Raw genomic sequence first — 20,159 nt, 5'->3', positions numbered from 1 at the left:
CCCTTGTAAATGGAAACAACATGGTGGCATGCTTCCTTGGCCATGGTGAAAGGTCGAAGATGCGCAATATCTTCGGATGGAATTGCATCTTGGATGATGAAGAGAGCATTCTTGTTGAATTGATGGTCTGCGGCTTCTTTAGGGGTGAAGTTGCTTGGGTCATGCGGATAGAAACCTTGCTCAATGATTCTCCAAATATTAGTTTTAACATGATTTAAATGACATTTAAAGCGATAGACCCAAGAGTCAAAATCCTCATTTTTCACAATCTTAGGAGGAGGACCAACATGATTCAAACGAGTGGAGGGAACCGGTCCTCCATAAGTAAGTGGAGGTTCAACATGGGCAAAGATGTCGCTACCATTTCTACCACTAGATAAAGGAACTTTATCACTAGAAGCTTCCCCCTTATCGGAGTTAGCATCCGCCACCTTGTTAGTGGGAGCGACCACTTCCAACGGTGCAGTGGATAACTTAAGACCATCAAGAAACTCCTTGAACATGCCTTTGACCTCGGTCATCATGGAGGTTTTCAATGTGTCCAAAGCCACATTGAATTCCTCACGTGAGACCGGGGATCCCCCATCGGCCGTAGACAAAGATGGATTCAAACCGGGGTGCTCCTCCTTACCGTCTATGGTGTCAACCATACTCTTAGGACGGTAAAGTCCTTAAAAAGAGACGAGGCTCTGATACCAATTGAAAGGATCAATATAGTTGACTAGAGGGGGGGTGAATAGGCAACTAACAAATTTAGCTTTTCTTTACCGAATTAAACTTTGCATCAAAGTAGGTTGTCTAGATATGCAACTAGGTGAGCAACCTATATGATGCAACAACAACAAGCACACAAGCAAGGGATATAACACAATATAGCTTGCACAAGTAAAGGTGAGAGATAACCAAAAGTGGAACCGATGGAGACGAGGATGTGTTACTGAAGTTCCTTCCCTTTAAGGGGAAGTACGTCTCTGTTGGAGCGGTGTGGAGGCACAATGCTCCCCAAGAAGCCACTGGGGCCACCATATTCTCCTCATGCCCTCACATAATGCGAGATGTCGTGATTCAACTATTGGTTCCCTTGGAGGCGGCGTTCGAACCTTTACAAACAAGATTGGGGCAATCTCCACGACTTAATTGGAGGCTCCCAACAACACCATGAAGCTTCACCACAATGGACTATGGCTCCGCGGTGACCTCAACTGTCTAGGGTGCTCAAACACCCAAGAGTAATAAGATCCACGAGGGATTAGTGGGGGGAATTAAATTTCTCTTGGTGGCAGTGTAGATCGAGGCCTTCTCAACCAATCCCTAGAGAATCAACAAGTTTGATTGGCTAGGGAGAGAGATCGGGCGAAAATGGAGCTTAGAGCAACAATGGAGCTTAGGGATGGAAGAGGTAGTCAACTCAGAGAAGAAGACTCCCCTTTTATAGTGAAGGGACAAATCCAACCGTTATCCACTTATCTAGCCCGCAACATGTGGTACTACCGCACCAGACATGCGGTACTACCGTGCGGCACCGCGATACTACCGCTTGCACGGTAGGAGCCAGAGCAGTCCCATTACGTTGAAGCAAGGAGCGGTAGAACCGCCGAAGCGGTACTACTGCTTGCCCTTGCGGTACTATCGCAAGGCAGGGTTGGTCTAGGCTGGGAAGGCACGAACAAAGAAAAATACATCCGTGGCTACTTCCGCTGAGTTTCGATCTGTGCAAAAATCCGACACGGTACTACCGCATACAGGGGGCGGTACTACCACATAGGGCGCGGATGTAAAAAATTACATCCGCCCCTACTTCTGCTCGTGTTGCTGTGCTGGGCCAGAGGCCATGGTACTACCGCGCCCGCGGAGCGGTACTACCGCAAGGACCTGCGGTACTACCGCACGGCCGGCCGGTACTACCATGGGCCTCTGCGGTACTACTGCTCCCTTGAGCAGTACTACCACATGCCATAGCTCAATAACACTAGGAGGCCTTCATTTTGCAAAGAGACGGATAAACGGCCGGTGCTCCAAAGATGCAAAGGAAAGGTGGTGCAAAGGAACAGACGTGTACGTGATGATTCCACCCTAACCTTTCCAAAGCGGACCCCCTCTTAATAGTATGGCTTTCCTACGACTCAAATCCACCGAAAAATAAACGTAGAGAAATGTCGTCTTCACTAGGCTCCGAGGGGCAACAAAATGTCTTGTGCCTAAACATCTGAAATGCTCAAAGCACACGATTAGTCCCCAAAAGCATTGTCATCAACCACCAAAACTACATGGGGTAAAATATGCCCTTACACCTTACAAATGTGGCCGAGTTACCACCCATTTGATAGCACACAACACACACAACACACACAACACACTATGGTCAACATCAGCAGAAAAACAACAAGAACAAGCAGATCATAAGCTACTAGGCATAAGTTTAAAACTGCCCTGCTGGACCCCAGGGTGCCGCTCCCTGGGCAAAATATGGACATGTTGACAGCAAAAGAGATGACTGGGCTTCAGTTCAGACCTACACTACTTAAGTTCAGAGTATTATGCATGGTTCAAAGTACTATGCATGGTTCAGACTAGACAGACAAACTGGAGGGTCTAAGTGCTATCGCCGATGCACTGTGCCTCCTGCACCGGACAGTGCAGATGTTGGAATTGTTGGCATTGTAGATCTGAACCTTGAGCCCCAGGCCGGAGAGCTTGAAGATGACAAGGTCGCCAGGGACGATCTTGTGCCGGCCGCAGAAGTACTTCCAGCCGTGCCCCAGCACCATGTGCCCATTGAACATGTGGACCTACACCCAAAACTTGCACCACTTGTTGGCGGAGAGGCTGACGACACGAGGAGGGACGCTAACCAGTCATTGCTTCATCACGGGCCTGAACTTACGCGAGATGATGAGCATGGCGATATCCTCCTGGTCAGCGATCTGCGTGTAGAACCTCATAGGTTCCCGTGCACCCTCTTCGCGCCCCGTTCTCGGCCTCCTGACAGTGCCCAACGGCATCCTCATGAACCCCACCATGCTAGGGAGGACCACCCTCTTCAGCCACCAGTTGGTGGGGATGAGGTCCTCCGCCCCCTTTGCACCAGCGACGACCTACGCGCCACCGCTGGCTCTCTCCCACTCCATCTTCATTATCTGGTCAGCAAGATGACCATCAGGTAGCAACACATATGACACATGATCAAAGCTCACAAGTATAACATGATGTATGCTCACTGAACACAACTTACAATGATCACTACTAAGTACTAACACATTATAAGTGCTACTCTGACCACTGGTTACCGTTATCAGTGCTAACACTGATCAGATGAAGCAACCGCTCACATGTCCTACATGCACCTACTATTTTTGGCATTAAGGTATGTCCTACTTGCATGCCACATGCACTCACGTACCCTAGCAACAAGAGCAACATAACAACAGCAGAAACAAGAGTAGCATCAACAACAGTAGCATGAACAACATCAGTAAGAACTAACAACAATAGCATATACACTACTCCCTCCGTCTAGGTGTATAAGTCATCTTAGGTTGTGCATCGCGACCAAGGCGGAGGGGAAAACAAGAGAACTTATTGTTTTTTGCTAGTTAATAGCATTGCACGCAATGAATTAACAACTGCATGTCGTGTTTGGTAGTCTCAAATCATTGAAAGCATGCACGACCCACATCTCTTATTGGTTGATATGCCACGAAACAAGAAACAAGTAGGGAGTTAATGTACCGTGCCTAAGTGTTTTGTGATTATTTGTTTTTCGTAAGGTGACTTTGAAGGAAATATGCCCTAGAGGCAATAATAAAGTTATTATTTATTTCCTCATATCATGATAAATGTTTATTATTCATGCTAGAATTGTATTAACCGGAAACATGATACATGTGTGAATACATAGACAAACATATAGTCACTAGTATGCCTCTACTTGACTAGCTCATTAATCAAAGATGGTTATGTTTCCTAACCATAGACATGTGTTGTCATTTGATTAATGGGATCACATCATTAGGAGAATGATGTGATTGACATGACCCATTCCATTAGCCTAGCACTTGATCGTTTAGTATATTGCTATTGCTTTCTTCATGACTTATACATGTTCCTGTAACTATGAGAATTATGCAACTCCCGTTTACCGGAGGAACACTTTGGGTACTACCAAACTTCACAACGTAACTGGGTGATTATAAAGGAGTACTACAGGTGTCTCCGAAGGTACATGTTGAGTTGGCGTATTTCGAGATTAGGTTTTGTCAGTCCGATTGTCGGAGAGGTATCTCTGGGCCCTCTCGGTAATGCACATCACTATAAGCCTTGAAAGCAATGTAGCTAATGAGTTAGTTACGGAATGATGTATTACGTAATGAGTAAAGAGACTTGCCGGTAACGAGATTGAACTAGGTATTGGATACCGACGACCAAATCTCGGGCAAGTAACATACCGATGACAAAGGGAACAACGTATGTTGTTATGCGGTTTGACCGATAAAGATCTTCGTAGAATATGTGGGAGCCAATATGGGCATCCAGGTCCCGCTATTGGTTATTGACCGGAAACAAGTTCTAGGTCATGTCTACATAGTTCTCGAACCCGTAGGGTCCGCACGCTTAACGTTTCGTTGACGATATAGTATTATATGAGTTATGTATGTTGGTAACCGAATGTTGTTCGGAGTCACGAATAAGATCATGGACATGACGAGGAACTCCGGAATGGTCCGGAGATAAAGTTTGATATATGGGATAATAGTGTTTGATCTCCGGAAGAGTTCCGGAATTCACCGGAAGGGGTTTCGGATGTTTCCCGAAATGTTTGGGAACGAGAACACGTTATTTGGGCCAAAGGGGAAAGCCCACAAGGTTTTTGGAAAGCGCAAAAGGAAGTTTTGCGGAGTCCAGGGGCCAGACGCCAGGGTCCCTGGCGTCTGGGTCCAGACGCCGGGAACCCTGGCGTCTGGCCCTGGAGTCCGAGAAGGACTCTTGCCTTTCGGGTGAAACCGACTTTGTGGAGGCTTTTACTCCAAGTTTCGACCCCAAGGCTCAACATATAAATAGAGGGGCAGGGCTAGCACCAAAGACACATCAAGAAACACCAAGCCGTGTGCCGGCAACCCTGTCCCCTCTAGTTTATCCTCCGTCATAGTTTCCATAGTGCTTAGGCGAAGCCCTGCGGAGATTGTTCTTCACCAACACCGTCACCACGCCGTCGTGCTGCCGGAACTCATCTACTACTTCGCCCGTCTTGCTGGATCGAGAAGGCGAGGACGTCATCGAGCTGAACGTGTGCAGAGCTCGGAGGTGCCGTGCGTTCGGTACTTGCATCGGTCGGATCGTGAAGACATACGACTACATCAACCGCGTTGATAAATGCTTCCGCTTGGCGATCTTCAAGGGTATGAAGATACACTCCTCCTCTCGTTGCTATGCATCACCATGATCTTGTGTGTGCGTAGGAATTTTTTTTGAAATTACTACGTTCCCCAATAGTGGCATCCGAGCCTAGGTTTTATGCGTAGATGTCATATGCACGAGTAGAACACAAGTGAGTTGTGGGCGATACAAGTCATACTGCTTACCAGCATGTCATACTTTGGCTCAGCGGTATTGTGAGATGAAGCAGCCCGGACCGACATTACGCGTACGCTTACGCGAGACTGGTTTCACCGTTACGAGCACTCGTGCTTAAAGGTGACTGGTGGGTGTCTGTCTCTCTCACTTTAGCTGAATCGAGTGTGGCTACGCCCGGTCCTTGCGAAGGTTAAAACAACATTAACTTGATGAACTATCGTTGTGGTTTTGATGCGTAGGTAAGAACGGTTCTTGCTAAGCCCGTAGCAGCCACGTAAAATTTGCAACAACAAAGTACAGGACGTCTAACTTGTTTTTGCAGGGCATGTTGTGATGTGATATGGTCAAGACGTGATGCTATATTTTATTGTATGAGATGATCATGTTTTGTAATCGAAGTTATCGGCAACTGGCTGGAGCCATATGGTTGTCGCTTTATTGTATGAAATGCAAACGCCCTGTAATTGCTTTACTTTATCTCTAAGCGGTAGCGATAGTCGTAGAAGCAATAGATGGCGTAACGACAACGATGCTACGATGGAGATCAAGGTGTCGCGCCGGTGACGATGGTGATCACGACGGTGCTTCGAAGATGGAGATCACAAGCACAAGATGATGATGGCCATATCATATCACTTATATTGATTGCATGTGATGTTTATCCTTTATGCATCTTATCTTGCTTTGATTGATGGTAGCATTTTAAGATGATCTCTCACTAATAATCAAGAAGTGTTCTCCCTGAGTATGCACCGTTGCGAAAGTTCTTCGTGCTGAGACACCACGTGATGATCGGGTGTGATAGGCTCTACGTTCAAATACAACGGGTGCAAAACAGTTGCACACGCGGAATACTCAGGTCATACTTGACGAGCCTAGCATATACAGATATGGCCTCGGAACACGGAGACCGAAAGGTCGAACGTGAATCATATAGTAGATATGATCAACATAGTGATGTTCACCATTGAAACTACTCCATCTCACGTGATGATCGGACATGGTTTAGTTGATTTGGATCACGTGATCACTTAGATGACTAGAGAGATGTCTGTCTAAGTGGGAGTTCTTAAGTAATATGATTAATTGAACTTAAATTTATCATGAACTTAGTACCTGATAGTATCTTGCTTGTCTATGTTTGTTTGTAGATAGATGGCTCGTGCTGTTGTTCCGTTGAATTTTAATGCGTTCCTTGAGAAAGCAAAGTTGAAAGATGATGGTAGCAATTACACGGACTGGGTCCGTAACCTGAGGATTATCCTCATTGCTGCACCGCTGGGTGCCAGGCCTGCTGCTGATGCAACTAACGATGTTAAGAATGTCTGGCAGAGCAAAGCTGATGACTACTCAATAGTTCAGTGTGCCATGCTTTACGGCTTGGAACCGGGTCTTCAACGACGTTTTGAACGTCATGGAGCATATGAGATGTTCCAGGAGTTGAAGTTAATATTTCAAGCAAATGCCCGGATTGAGAGATATGAAGTCTCCAATAAGTTCTATAGCTGCAAGATGGAGGAGAATAGTTCTGTCAGTGAACATATACTCAAAATGTCTGGGTATAATAATCACTTGATTCAACTGGGAGTTAATCTTCCTGATGATAGTGTCATTGACAGAATTCTTCAATCACTGCCACCAAGCTACAAGAGCTTCGTGATGAACTATAATATGCAAGGGATGAACAAGACTATTCCCGAGCTCTTCGCAATGCTAAAAGCCGCGGAGGTAGAAATCAAAAAGGAGCATCAAGTGTTGATGGTTAACAAGACCACCAGTTTCAAGAAAAAGGGCAAAGGGAAGAAGAAGGGGAACTTCAAAAAGAACAGCAAGCAAGTTGCTGCTCAAGAGAAGAAACCCAAGTCTGGACCTAAACCTGAAACTGAGTGCTTCTACTGCAAGCAGACTGGACACTGGAAGCGGAACTGCCCAAGTATTTGGCGGATAAGAAGGATGGCAAAGTGAACAAAGGTATATGTGATATACATGTTATTGATGTGTACCTTACTAATGCTCGCAGTAGCACCTGGGTATTTGATACTGGTTCTATTGCTAATATTTGCAACTCGAAACAGGGACTACGAATTAAGCGAAGATTGGCTAAGGACGAGGTGACGATGCGCGTGGGAAATGGTTCCAAAGTCGATGTGATCGCGGTCGGCACGCTACCTCTACATCTACCATCGGGATTAGTTTTAGACCTAAATAATTGTTATTTGGTGCCAGCGTTGAGCATGAACATTATATCTGGATCTTGTTTGATGCGAGACGGTTATTCATTTAAATCAGAGAATAATGGTTGTTCTATTTATATGAGTAATATCTTTTATGGTCATGCACCCTTGAAAAGTGGTCTATTTTTATTGAATCTCGATAGTAGTGATACACATATTCATAGTGTTGAAACCAAAAGATGCAGAGTTGATAACGATAGTGCAACTTATTTGTGGCACTGCCGTTTAGGTCATATCGGTGTAAAGCGCATGAAGAAACTCCATACTGATGGGCTTTTGGAATCACTTGATTATGAATCACTTGGTACTTGCGAACCGTGCCTCATGGGCAAGATGACTAAAACGCCGTTCTCCGGAACTATGGAGCGAGCAACTGATTTGTTGGAAATCATACATACTGATGTTTGTGGTCCAATGAATGTTGAGGCTCGCGGCGGGTATCGTTATTTTCTCACCTTCACAGATGATTTGAGCAGATATGGGTATATCTACTTGATGAAACACAAGTCTGAAACATTTGAAAAGTTCAAAGAATTTCAGAGTGAAGTGGAAAATCATCATAACAAGAAAATAAAATTTCTACGATCTGATCGTGGAGGAGAATATTTGAGTTACGAGTTTGGTCTACACTTGAAACAATGCGGAATAGTTTCACAACTCACGCCACCCGGAACACCACAACGAAATGGTGTGTCCGAACGTCGTAATCGTACTTTACTAGATATGGTGCGATCTATGATGTCTCTTACTAATTTACCGCTATCGTTTTGGGGTTATGCTTTAGAGACAGCCGCATTCACGTTAAATAGGGCACCATCAAAATCCGTTGAGACGACGCCTTATGAACTGTGGTTTGGCAAGAAACCAAAGTTGTCGTTTCTTAAAGTTTGGGGCTGTGATGCTTATGTGAAGAAACTTCAACCAGATAAGCTTGAACCCAAATCGAGAAATGTGTCTTCATAGGATACCCAAAAGAGACTATTGGGTACACCTTCTATCACAGATCTGAGGGCAAGATTTTCGTTGCTAAAATCGGATCCTTTCTAGAGAAGGAGTTTTTCTCGAAAGAAATGAGTGGGAGGAAAGTAGAACTTGATGAGATAACTGTATCTACTCCCTTATTGGAAAGTAGTTCATCACAAGAACCAGTTCCTGTGACAACTACACCAATTAGTGAGGAAGCCAATGCTATTGATCATGAAACTTCAGATCAAGTTTCTACTGAACCTCGTAGGTCTACGAGAGTAAGATCTGCACCAGAGTGGTACGGTAATCCAATTCTGGAAGTCATGTTGCTTGACCATGATGAACCTACGAACTATGAGGAAGCGATGATGAGCCCAGATTCCACAAAATGGCTAGAGGCCATGAAATCTGAGATGGGATCCATGTATGAAAACAAAGTATGGACTTTGGTTGACTTGCCCGATGATCGGCAAGCAATTGAGAATAAATGGATCTTTAAGAAGAAGACTGACGCTGATGGTAATGTAACTGTCTATAAAGCTCGACTTATTGCGAAAGGTTTCCGACAAGTTCAAGGAGTTGACTACGATGAGACTTTCTCACCCGTAGCAATGCTTAAGTCTGTCCGAATCATGTTAGCTATTGCTGCATTTCATGATTATGAAATTTGGCAAATGGATGTCAAAACTGCATTCTTGAATGGATTTCTAGAAGAAGAGTTGTATATGATGCAGCCAGAAGGTTTTGTTGATCCAAAAGGTGCTAACAAAGTGTGCAAGCTCCAGCATTCCATTTATGGACTGGTGCAAGCATCTCGGAGTTGGAATAAACGCTTTGATAGTGTGATCAAAGCATATGGTTTTATACAGACTTTTGGAGAAGCCTGTATTTACAAGAAAGTGAGTGGGAGCTCTGTAGCATTTCTGATATTATATGTAGATGACATATTATTAATTGGAAATGATATAGAATTTCTGGATAGCATAAAGGGATACTTGAATAAAAGTTTTTCAATGAAAGACCTTGGTGAAGCTGCTTACATATTGGGCATCAAGATCTATAGAGATAGATCAAGATGCTTGATAGGACTTTCACAAAGCACATACCTTGATAAAATTTTGAAAAAGTTCAAAATGGATCAGGCAAAGAAAGGGTTCTTGCCCGTACTACAAGGTGTGAAGTTGAGTCAAACTCAATGCCCGACCACAGCAGAAGATAGAGAGAAAATGAAAGATGTTCCCTATGCTTCAGCCATAGGCTCTATCATGTATGCAATGCTATGTACCAGACCTGACATATGCTTAGCAATAAGCTTTGCAGGAAGGTACCAAAGTAATCCAGGAGTGGATCACTGGACAGCGGTCAAGAACATCCTGAAATACCTGAAAAGGACTACGGATATGTTTCTCGTATATGGAGGTGACAAAGAGCTAGTCATAAATGGTTACGTCGATGCAAGCTTTGACACTGATCCGGACGATTCTAAATCGCAAACCGGATACGTGTTTTTATTAAACGGTGGAGTTGTAAGTTGGTGCAGTTCTAAACAAAGCGTCATGGCGGGATCTACATGTGAAGCGGAGTACATAGCTGCTTCGGAAGCAGCAAATGAAGGAGTCTGGATGAAGGAGTTCATTTCCGATCTAGGTGTCATACCTAGTGCATCGGGACCAATGAAAATCTTCTGTGACAATACTGGTGCAATTGCCTTGGCAAAGGAATCCATATTTCACAAGAGGACCAAGCACATCAGGAGACGCTTCAATTCCATTCGGGACCAAGTCCAAGTGGGAGACATAGAGATTTGCAAGATACATACGGATCTGAATGTTGCAGACCCGTTGACTAAGCCACTCTCACGAGCAAAATATGATCAGCACCAAGACTCCATGGGTGTTAGAATCATTACTATGTAATGTTTATTATTCATGCTAGAATTGTATTAACCGGAAACATGATACATGTGTGAATACATAGACAAACATATAGTCACTAGTATGCCTCTACTTGACTAGCTCATTAATCAAAGATGGTTATGTTTCCTAACCATAGACATGTGTTGTCATTTGATTAATGGGATCACATCATTAGGAGAATGATGTGATTGACATGACCCATTCCGTTAGCCAAGCACTTGATCGTTTAGTATATTGCTATTGCTTTCTTCATGACTTATACATGTTCCTGTAACTATGAGAATTATGCAACTCCCGTTTACCGGAGGAACACTTTGGGTACTACCAAATGTCACAATGTAACTGGGTGATTATAAAGGAGTACTACAGGTGTCTCCGAAGGTACATGTTGAGTTGGCGTATTTCGAGATTAGGTTTTGTCACTCCGATTGTCGGAGAGGTATCTCTGGGCCCTCTCGGTAATGCACATCACTATAAGCCTTGCAAGCAATGTAGCTAATGAGTTAGTTACGGAATGATGTATTACGTAACGAGTAAAGAGACTTGCCGGTAACGAGATTGAACTAGGTATTGGATACCGACGATCAAATCTCGGGCAAGTAACATACCGATGACAAAGGGAACAACGTATGTTGTTATGCGGTTTGACCGATAAAGATCTTCGTAGAATATGTGGGAGCCAATATGGGCATCCAGGTCCCGCTATTGGTTATTGACCGGAAACAAGTTCTAGGTCATGTCTACATAGTTCTCGAACCTGTAGGGTCCGCATGCTTAACGTTTCATTGACGATATAGTATTATATGAGTTATGTATGTTGGTAACCGAATGTTGTTCGGAGTCACGAATAAGATCATGGACATGACGAGGAACTCTGGAATGGTCCGGAGATAAAGTTTGATATATGGGATAATAGTGTTTGATCTCTGGAAGAGTTCCGGAATTCACCGGAAGGGGTTCCGGATGTTTCCCGAAATGTTTGGGAACCAGAACACGTTATTTGGGCCAAAGGGGAAAGCCCACAAGGTTTTTGGAAAGCGCAAAAGGAAGTTTTGCGGAGTCCAGGGGCCAGACGCTAGGGTCCCTGGCGTCTGGGTCCAGACGCCGGGAACCCTGGCGTCTGGCCCTGGAGTCCGAGAAGGACTCTTGCCTTTCGGGTTAAACCGACTTTGTGGAGGCTTTTACTCCAAGTTTCGACCCCAAGGCTCAACATATAAATAGAGGGGCAGGGCTAGCACCAAAGACACATCAAGAAACACCAAGCCATGTGCCGGCAACCCCGTCCTCTCTAGTTTATCCTCCGTCATAGTTTCCGTAATGCTTAGGCGAAGCCCTGCGGAGATTGTTCTTCACCAACACCATCACCACGCCGTCGTGCTGCCGGAACTCATCTACTACTTCGCCCGTCTTGCTGGATCGAGAAGGCGAGGACGTCATCGAGCTGAACGTGTGTAGAGCTCGGAGGTGCCGTGCGTTCGGTACTTGGATCGGTCGGATCGTGAAGACGTACGACTACATCAACCGCGTTGATAAACACTTCCGCTTGGCGATCTTCAAGGGTATGAAGATACACTCCTCCTCTCGTTGCTATGCATCACCATGATCTTGTGTGTGCGTAGGAATTTTTTTTGAAATTACTACGTTCCCCAACAGACTTACACACCTAGACGGAGGGAGTATTAGTAGCATCAAGAACACACAATGTGGCACTACAAACTATCAACTTGGCAGTACAATGTAACAATGTGGCACTAAAACGATGCAAGCTACCACTAAATTATGAACAATCTAGGCATGTGGGATGAACAAACTAAGCATGCACTCTTGTTCATCCCCAAAAAAGTGGATTATCATCGAATCCAGTCGAATCGGGTCAAATGTACATGGCATAATCTAATCTAGCACACTATGAACTACCCTAAGAACCCTAACTAAGAAGCAGAGGGGGATTTGAGAGCTTACAGTGGGGATTGGCGGTGTAGCGTACGCCGGGCGTGGTGAAACCACGGTGGGAAGAGGGGTGCTGCCACCGCCGATGCAGAGGACCCTGCCATTCCCAAGGACGACGGTGCCTCGAGCTCCCCTCCCCTTGCACCGGACACAGGGGAGAAAACCCTCTTATGGGGGTAAAAATACCCCCATAAGAGGGGCATGCAAAGGACGATGTCGGCGGGTATTGGATCCCCGCGATGTTCGATCCGATGGAGAGGACCACCGGCTCCGGTGGTGGAGCAGGAGCGACCGGCGCCGGCGCTGCATTGGCCCGGGGTGGCGGTGTGGTGCAGAAAGGGGAGGGAGCTCGCAGTGCCGCCGCCAGATCTACTCCGGCCGCGAAGAGGCCGACAACCCACCTGTCTTGGATGGGATTGCTTCCGGCGATGACCGGAGTGGGTGGGGCGTGGCGAGACGGCGGCATGGCCGTCGAAGAAACCAAACGGGCGGTGAGGTGAGAGAGAGGGAGTGGGTGTGAACTGGCGAGGGAGGTGACAGGAGAGGGCATGGGGAGTTATGAGCAGTCGTGTCGTCTCTCGTGTGTCCCAAGGCGTGCAGGCGCTCGCCACGCGTGGCTTGAGCGAGCCCGGCTCGCAAAAAACGGCCGATTCGGCCGTTCCTCCAGAGCCAAGCTGAGGCCTGCTTTGAGGTTCGTGCGGACCATCTTTTTCATGTGGCCCAGGCAACCAAACGGACCAGATTCTTTCCGTGCGGGCCTGGCCCAACCTAATGCGACCAACCAAACGCGTCCCAATTGACGCGGCTTGGCTGCGTCTCCAAGTGGTAACAGTTCTGGAGCATCACAAGGATCTAATTAAGGAGCCACATTGCGTAGTATTGCAGCGTACCAGACGTGATTAAGTTTTTTTGAGCCAATGACGTGATTAAGTTTTCTATGAGTCAGGTTCTATTAGTCTTTTCTTCTAAGTATTCTTAGTGCAAAAAAATGTCAAAAAAGTGGATGAGCTACCAGGTAAAACCGTAACAATAGTATATTTTCAACTGTCAAGCCTTCTGAAAAACGACCATGATGACGCTGAATAAAGATTTTTTTTGGATCCTTCCCTAACGAGGCTATCGGTCCTATGGTTGGGGATGGATTTGGAAACCAATTTGTTCAAGCAAGGATGACGTGACGGCGGCGGCATCCTCGTGGTGGACATTTGTCCTCGGGCTCCGCCGTTGCGACGACGTTTGCTTCAATGTCAGCGCGGAGCTTGGGAGGTAGTCCAGGAGCGGGTGCAGATTATGGTCTGCATCGACGACATCTGGAAGATGAAGTGTGTGCTGGGTTCGTGGTTCGTGGATGGCAGGTATGGTGTCCTCCTTCGGCGTCCTAGTCGTGGTGGGGTGCCAGATCTGGAGTTCGATGGCGTGTCCGGGGTGTTGTCCCGGTCTGATTCGTTCAACAACAATGGCTTCACTTTTGGTGAGCCACCTTGGAGGTCCGCAAAGCTGCATATCAGCGATGGAGCCGCGTCAAGCTCGGGTGAGGAGGTGATCCGTCATTCTTTTCTTCGGTGGCTGTTGTGGTGGTGCTGGAGGCAGGTGACGGGCATTGGTGTCAAGCTCAGAGATGTTCTGCTCTCTTATCAGTTTTGTCATATCGGTCCTTACGTGACTTGTACTTTGTTCTTTATGATATAAATGAGACACGTATTACCATGCAAAAAAAAGGCCTTCTGGAAAAATAGTCACATTTATTTTCTGTGTGCATGTTAAATTTCCATGAAAATTGACGAGATTTGTGCGATATTTTAAAGAATGTTTTCATGATTTTGTTTCTAGAGCATTAAAAGATCAATCGTAAAAAACATATTTTATGCAAATTTACAAGTTCTTGAAGCATGATGAATACGTACACTTTCAAACAATCCATTTGGTACTTTCAATCTTTTTTGTGAATTTAAATAAGAACCTTTTCCTTCGCTGAATAGCTTCGACATGGAGAATCTAATAGGGTAGAGCTATATTTTTGTGACTCGCTGGACAATTTGGATCGTGATAGTAGGAGAGAAACCACGCAAGAAATATGACGAGAACTTGATGGATAAGAAGGAAGGATGTCCAACAAAAATATGGTGATAACGCATGAATACCGGCAGTGGTCGGCCGATTCAAAGGTTCCCGGGGAAAATGAATACAGACCAGACATAAATACTCTATGACATTTGTGCTACTGTCATTACATACCATACAATTACGAGTCTGAAAATGCTGTGGGAAACCGGCAAAAAAATCATATGGCAAAATACCTAGAAAGCCTACGCGTACTCAGTACTGTAGATAAACATCGTAGCTATCGCACATAATAGTTAGAAGTGGTTTGCATATAATCAAACAATAAGTTTGTGCATGAAATTATTTGTTTTGTAAAATTAATGATAAGTATGATATAGTAGTTGAATGCATAGTATGATATAAATCAGTGAAGTTTTTTTTGATAGAGATACGGTACCAGCGAGCTCCACATCGGTATCTGTCTACTAATCATTTATCAATGACACATGGGAGTTTTAGTTTGAATTTGATTAATCAAGGAAAATAAGATCATGCAATCCGATTTGATGCATTAATTAAAGGTGGAAATTATGGACAAACAATGAAAAGAAGGTGACCTAAGACTACAACTACATTTGTTTCATAGTGGGAACGGCAGATGAAACAATGCCAACATATGCATATTATGCTCAATTAGACCCAACTCGAACAAGTATGCAAATGGATAAAAAACGATGCGAGCAACTAAACGCATCCTAAAGCGAGTTTGTTCGACGGTACAGTACTTACAACGACTGAAACCCTCTTATGTGGAGGCAGAACAATCAAGACTCCAATTCGAGTGTTGGCAAATGATTTAGAATTCTGAACATAAGACATACGGAGTGGTCGATAGCAAACTGAAAGCTGATGTTCATTTTCGACTCTGGCCACTGGACAACAGTGGAACATTTTTCTTTCCAGAAATCAACGGCGGGAGTGTTCCCCTACACAAGATCAGGCATACGGTACAATTGCCAGGCAGTGCTTATCTTATCAGGGTACTAGGGGAAGGGGCAACCGTGAGCTACAGAATATAAACAGAACATGGGGGATGCATCTAGATTAACTACTTTCATTAACTGAAGTAGCCATAGCAGAACAACCAAATTCTAACAGGGGGTAGATATCAACGCTGACATACTAGTATACTACATCATGATAGCTGATGGGTCTTGCTGGAGCTTGCAAATAACTAATAGTACTAGTGTAGTATCATTTAAGATAAATCACCCAAATGCAGGGTCCAGGCAGCTTGCAAATAACTAATATTGGTGTATCACTAAGGTAAAATCACCCATGGGCAGGGGCCACATTCGCCTGCGGTGGAACTGACGGGCCTTGAGCCGGTGCAGCATGAGCTGGTGCCTCCTGGATGTCGCCTGGTGGGCACTGGTGACCTTTGGGCAAGGGCACTGGTTCGGAAGCCTCCCATCTTCAAACAACTTGGTCTTTCGGAGCGACTCGGTGAAAGCGTTCTTCTTCATTGTCCGTCCTCCCACAGCGCCACCACCCTTTCGACCCTTAGCTTTCCCCATAGCAAAAGATTGCCTAGTCTGCATCAGAGAAAATAAAGAGAGTGTAAGCCACACTCACTGCAGAAAAGTAACGAAGGTATCCACATATTTGAAAGCATGGATATCATTTCCTACACTAGAATACACCAGATTTTGAAGACTGGAACTAATATATAAGAGTCAGCAATCATCCTCAACTAGAACCTATAACTACACTGGCACACTGCAGAATGGAAAACATATTTATGCCGCTATTTGAATAAGATTTTTCTATTGCAGGTTGGCAGGTTTGTAACTCATGATATGCTTATATAATCAGGAAGTTGCATTACTCATGTGCACAAACCGAAAACTGATGTTCATATAAACTACTCATGTGCACAAACACAATGCAGATCAAAACAGAATCAAGGCTTTACCATCAACAGTATACACAACAAAATAACTAACGTCAGCAGTCAGCACACTCTAATGTGAGAGTAGAACGAAAATGAATTGCTGAAAAGGTTATATAAACTACTCATTCATAACAAGGATGAACTTATAGATCTCAAGGTTGCAGTGCACGTTAGCATCAAAGAATTACAGAAGAACTGAATTTCTGTGTATACTAGAGATACTGTGGTAAGTCAGGAAAAAGAAACCAACATATTCAATAACTCATGGCTGACTACAGATAGTTAGTTACCACAATGGAAACCTTTTGTGTATGACAAGGAGCAAATTATCAAAAACATATTCAATAACTCATGGCTGACTATTGAGAAGACACACTGTTGCAATTTGAACATGAGTGAATTAAGTCAGCAGTCATCATCAACTAAACTAAACTGGCATACTAGACTCCTAGAACTACATTGGCACACTACAGAATGGAAAACATATCTATGCTGCCATTTTTCTATTGCAGGTTGGCAGGTTTGTAACTCATGGTATGCTTATATAATAAGGAAGTTGCATTACTCAGGTGCACAAACAATGAGTTACATTAACAAATTGCATCGTTCAAGAATAAAACGATGGGAAGGATCAAGAGTTCAAGAGTATCCAATTCGGATGGAGAAGATGACAGGATACTCGTGAGACTCCTCCAACAATACAACAAGCATCGAGTAACAAGAGAAGATCAGAAGCAATCAGAAAAGATGCAGAAGAGAGGGAACATAGATCAACGATGGATTTCTAGCCTCCTCTTCTGCAAGAAATCATCGCCAAATGCACCATATGCAAGACCAAAAACATGAACAAGGAAAAGGAACTAAATAGGACCGAAGAAGTGAACAAAGATCACCATGGAGTCTCGGTGTTGTTCGTCCTCCTCCAGGAAAAAAAATGGATCGAACAGGTAAACAGAAATCACCACGAAAATCAGTCGCCACACTCCTACAGAAAACCTGACGCAACTCCCTAGCATTTTCTGCAACTCTGTGATGCTGGTAGCGGAGATCAAATGGCGCGGCCCTTTATCTTCTTCGGAGCGCAGGAAGGAGCTCAAGCTGTCCAGAAATTCCGGCCCCTCGGAGGCCAAGGATGCGAGGAACGACGAGTGGTGCTCTCCGAGGGGTGCTTGGCGGTCTCGCTGGCACCACAAAAGGCTTGGCCGCGTGTCTGGGGCGCCACCCTCCGGAGCATGTGAGATATATTGCAGCGGTTGGTGCAGAGGTGCTCGACGGCCTCGTGCTCCGAGAAGCCGGCGGCGGCACGGACGGAGGCGACGAGGCCGTCGAGGGAGCGGACCTCGAGGCGGAGCGGGGCGTCCACGCCGAGCACGTTCGACTCGCTGCTGGCGCGCAACGGGGGCGCGATGACGCTGTACCAGGCGGCATGGATGATGCGATGTCGGACACGGGGTCCATAGGGCCGTAGCATTGCCCGGCGACTAGGACGCCGCGGAGGAGATGGCGGAGCGCGGCGCGGGGCAGTCTGGCGAGCGCCTCGACGTACAAGGCGTGGATGACGCCCAGGAGCCCCATCTTGAGGTACTCGATGTGGTCGCATGTCAGGGGCGCGTCGGCCACCTCCGCCGGCGTGTGCGAAGTGTGCTCGGGGATGAGCGCGAGGCTGGACTCGAGCTTGCGCCGGGGAGCGCAGGCCGGCGAGGCTGAATGGCGGGCGCTGCTGGAAGTGCAGGTCGTTGAGGCGGTAATGCAAGGTCTCGCCGCACCCTCGTCGTGTGGAGGTGAGCCGCAGGACGGGGAGACCGTGCAAGAAAATCAATCACCACGCTCCTTCAGAAAAGCCGATGCAACGCACCGAACACCGGATCAGAGCAGGGCCGCAGCAAGCACAAAAACGGGAGGTCTCGACAAAACCTACCCTAAGAAGAACGGCAGGACCGAAGAGGCGAAGAGAAATCATCATGGAGTCTCGGTGCTCCTCGTCCTCCTCCAGGAAAACCAGAGCAAAAGCAGCAGCGGCAGCAAAAAAAGTCGAACTACGTCGGATCCAACAGGTGAAGAGAAAATGCCACGCTTCTCGGCGCTGTTCAGCCTGCTCCAAGAAAACCAATCGCCGACCTCGATTCGACAAGAAACAATCGAAGCAAAATTCAGACGCAGGTCTCCCACCCTCAAACACCCCTCTGCTCGATCAGCAGCGCCCAAACAACATCGAAAAGGACAGAGGACACACACGCCACCACCGCATGAACCGAATCAAGAACAGAACAGAGGCGGTGATCAGAGGAAGAAGAAGCATCTTACGCTGCGGCTGCGGGCTGGGGGGGTTCGGTTGGATGGCGACGAAACCAGAGAGGGGAGGGAGATGCTGCGGCTGCGGGCGTCGGGGTTTCTGGAGCGTGTGTTGATGCGGATGATAAAACCGGACGGAGAGGCGAGTAAATGGAGGGGAGGGAAGGGAGGGGAGGGGAAATGCAGGTTGATCGCCTCACCTTTCCTTCGCTCTGGAGAGAATCAAAAAAGCAAGCGGGCAGTTGGTTTAGCGCAGAGTTTGCAGGCAGGCGCTGGCGCAGGCGCAGAGCATCCACGGCCTCCTTGCCTTCGCTTCGCCCGGCGCGTGCGTCCCGCACCGTCGGATGGCCAGCTGGGTCGATCCAACGGCTCAGGCCCGTGCCACCTGGCCTCCGCACGACGAGCCCCAGCGTCTGGGGCCCACGCGCGCCGCGCGGGCGGGCGCTCTCCTGTCGCCTTGCGGAGTACGGGCGGGCGTGCCCCTGCCTCCGCCGCCGTTGGCTCGCTACCAACCGGCGACGACCGGCGACGGCGCGGTTCCTTCGTTGGTCTGTTGCCGCCGGCCGCCGCGCTCCGGGGAATGTCGGAGAGGCGGAGGCCAGAAGAGCCACATCGGCCTCCACGGATGCCCGCGCTCGCCGTCGCCGTTGGTTCGCGCCGCTCCGTTGCCCTCTGCTCCGGCGGCTATCCCGCCCCAACGCGTACGCCGTAGCCTCCTGCCGTGGACTCCCGCTCGCGGCGCTCCCCCTTCCTCGTCGGCCGGAACCCCCGAGTACCGCGTGCCGCGACGACGGAGAAGTCGAGCGGTCACGGGCCTCGTTTCTGACGGCGGTTGTGAGCTCGCTCCATCGCGCGCCCCTATGCCAGGCTCCCCGAATACACGCACGCGCGCACCAGCCGCCGCCGCCGCCGTTGGTCGGCGTCTGCCGCCGCACGGCGCGCGGAAGGTGGAGCCCACCTAAGCCTCCACGAGCTGCACTGACCCCCACGGTCGCCGTCAACTCGACCCGCTCAAACCCCTCGCCGCCGGCACCAACGGCGAGGCCCCTGCTCGCGCAGCAGCGCCCAGGCGGAGGTGGCAAGCGGAGATGCGCCAGGCTCCAGGAACCCCGCGCTTGCCATCGCCGTCAGACTCCCCCCAAGTCCCAACCTTCTCGTGCCGACCAAACCCCCCAAACCCCCACAGCACTCTTTTTTTTTTCTCTTTTTCTTTTTTCTGAGAATCGCACACTA

At 47.2% G+C, this 20,159-nt stretch overlaps 1 long non-coding RNA gene across 1 annotated transcript; it reads right to left on the bottom strand.

Annotated features, from left to right (window-relative positions):
• Positions 1–15,780: 15,780 nt before the first annotated feature.
• On the bottom strand, positions 15,781–19,239 carry LOC123041596 (uncharacterized). The gene is made up of 2 exons (XR_006418569.1): positions 18,939–19,239; positions 15,781–16,275 (listed from the first exon to the last, which is right to left on the bottom strand). It is a non-coding gene; the product is annotated as an uncharacterized lncRNA (long non-coding RNA).
• Positions 19,240–20,159: the final 920 nt, after the last annotated feature.

Source organism: Triticum aestivum, chromosome 2B (assembly GCF_018294505.1).
Source record: "Triticum aestivum cultivar Chinese Spring chromosome 2B, IWGSC CS RefSeq v2.1, whole genome shotgun sequence".
NCBI lineage: Eukaryota > Viridiplantae > Streptophyta > Magnoliopsida > Poales > Poaceae > Triticum > Triticum aestivum.
The sequence above is the reverse complement of the archived record's forward strand: the minus strand, read 5'-3'. Positions and strand labels throughout refer to the sequence as shown.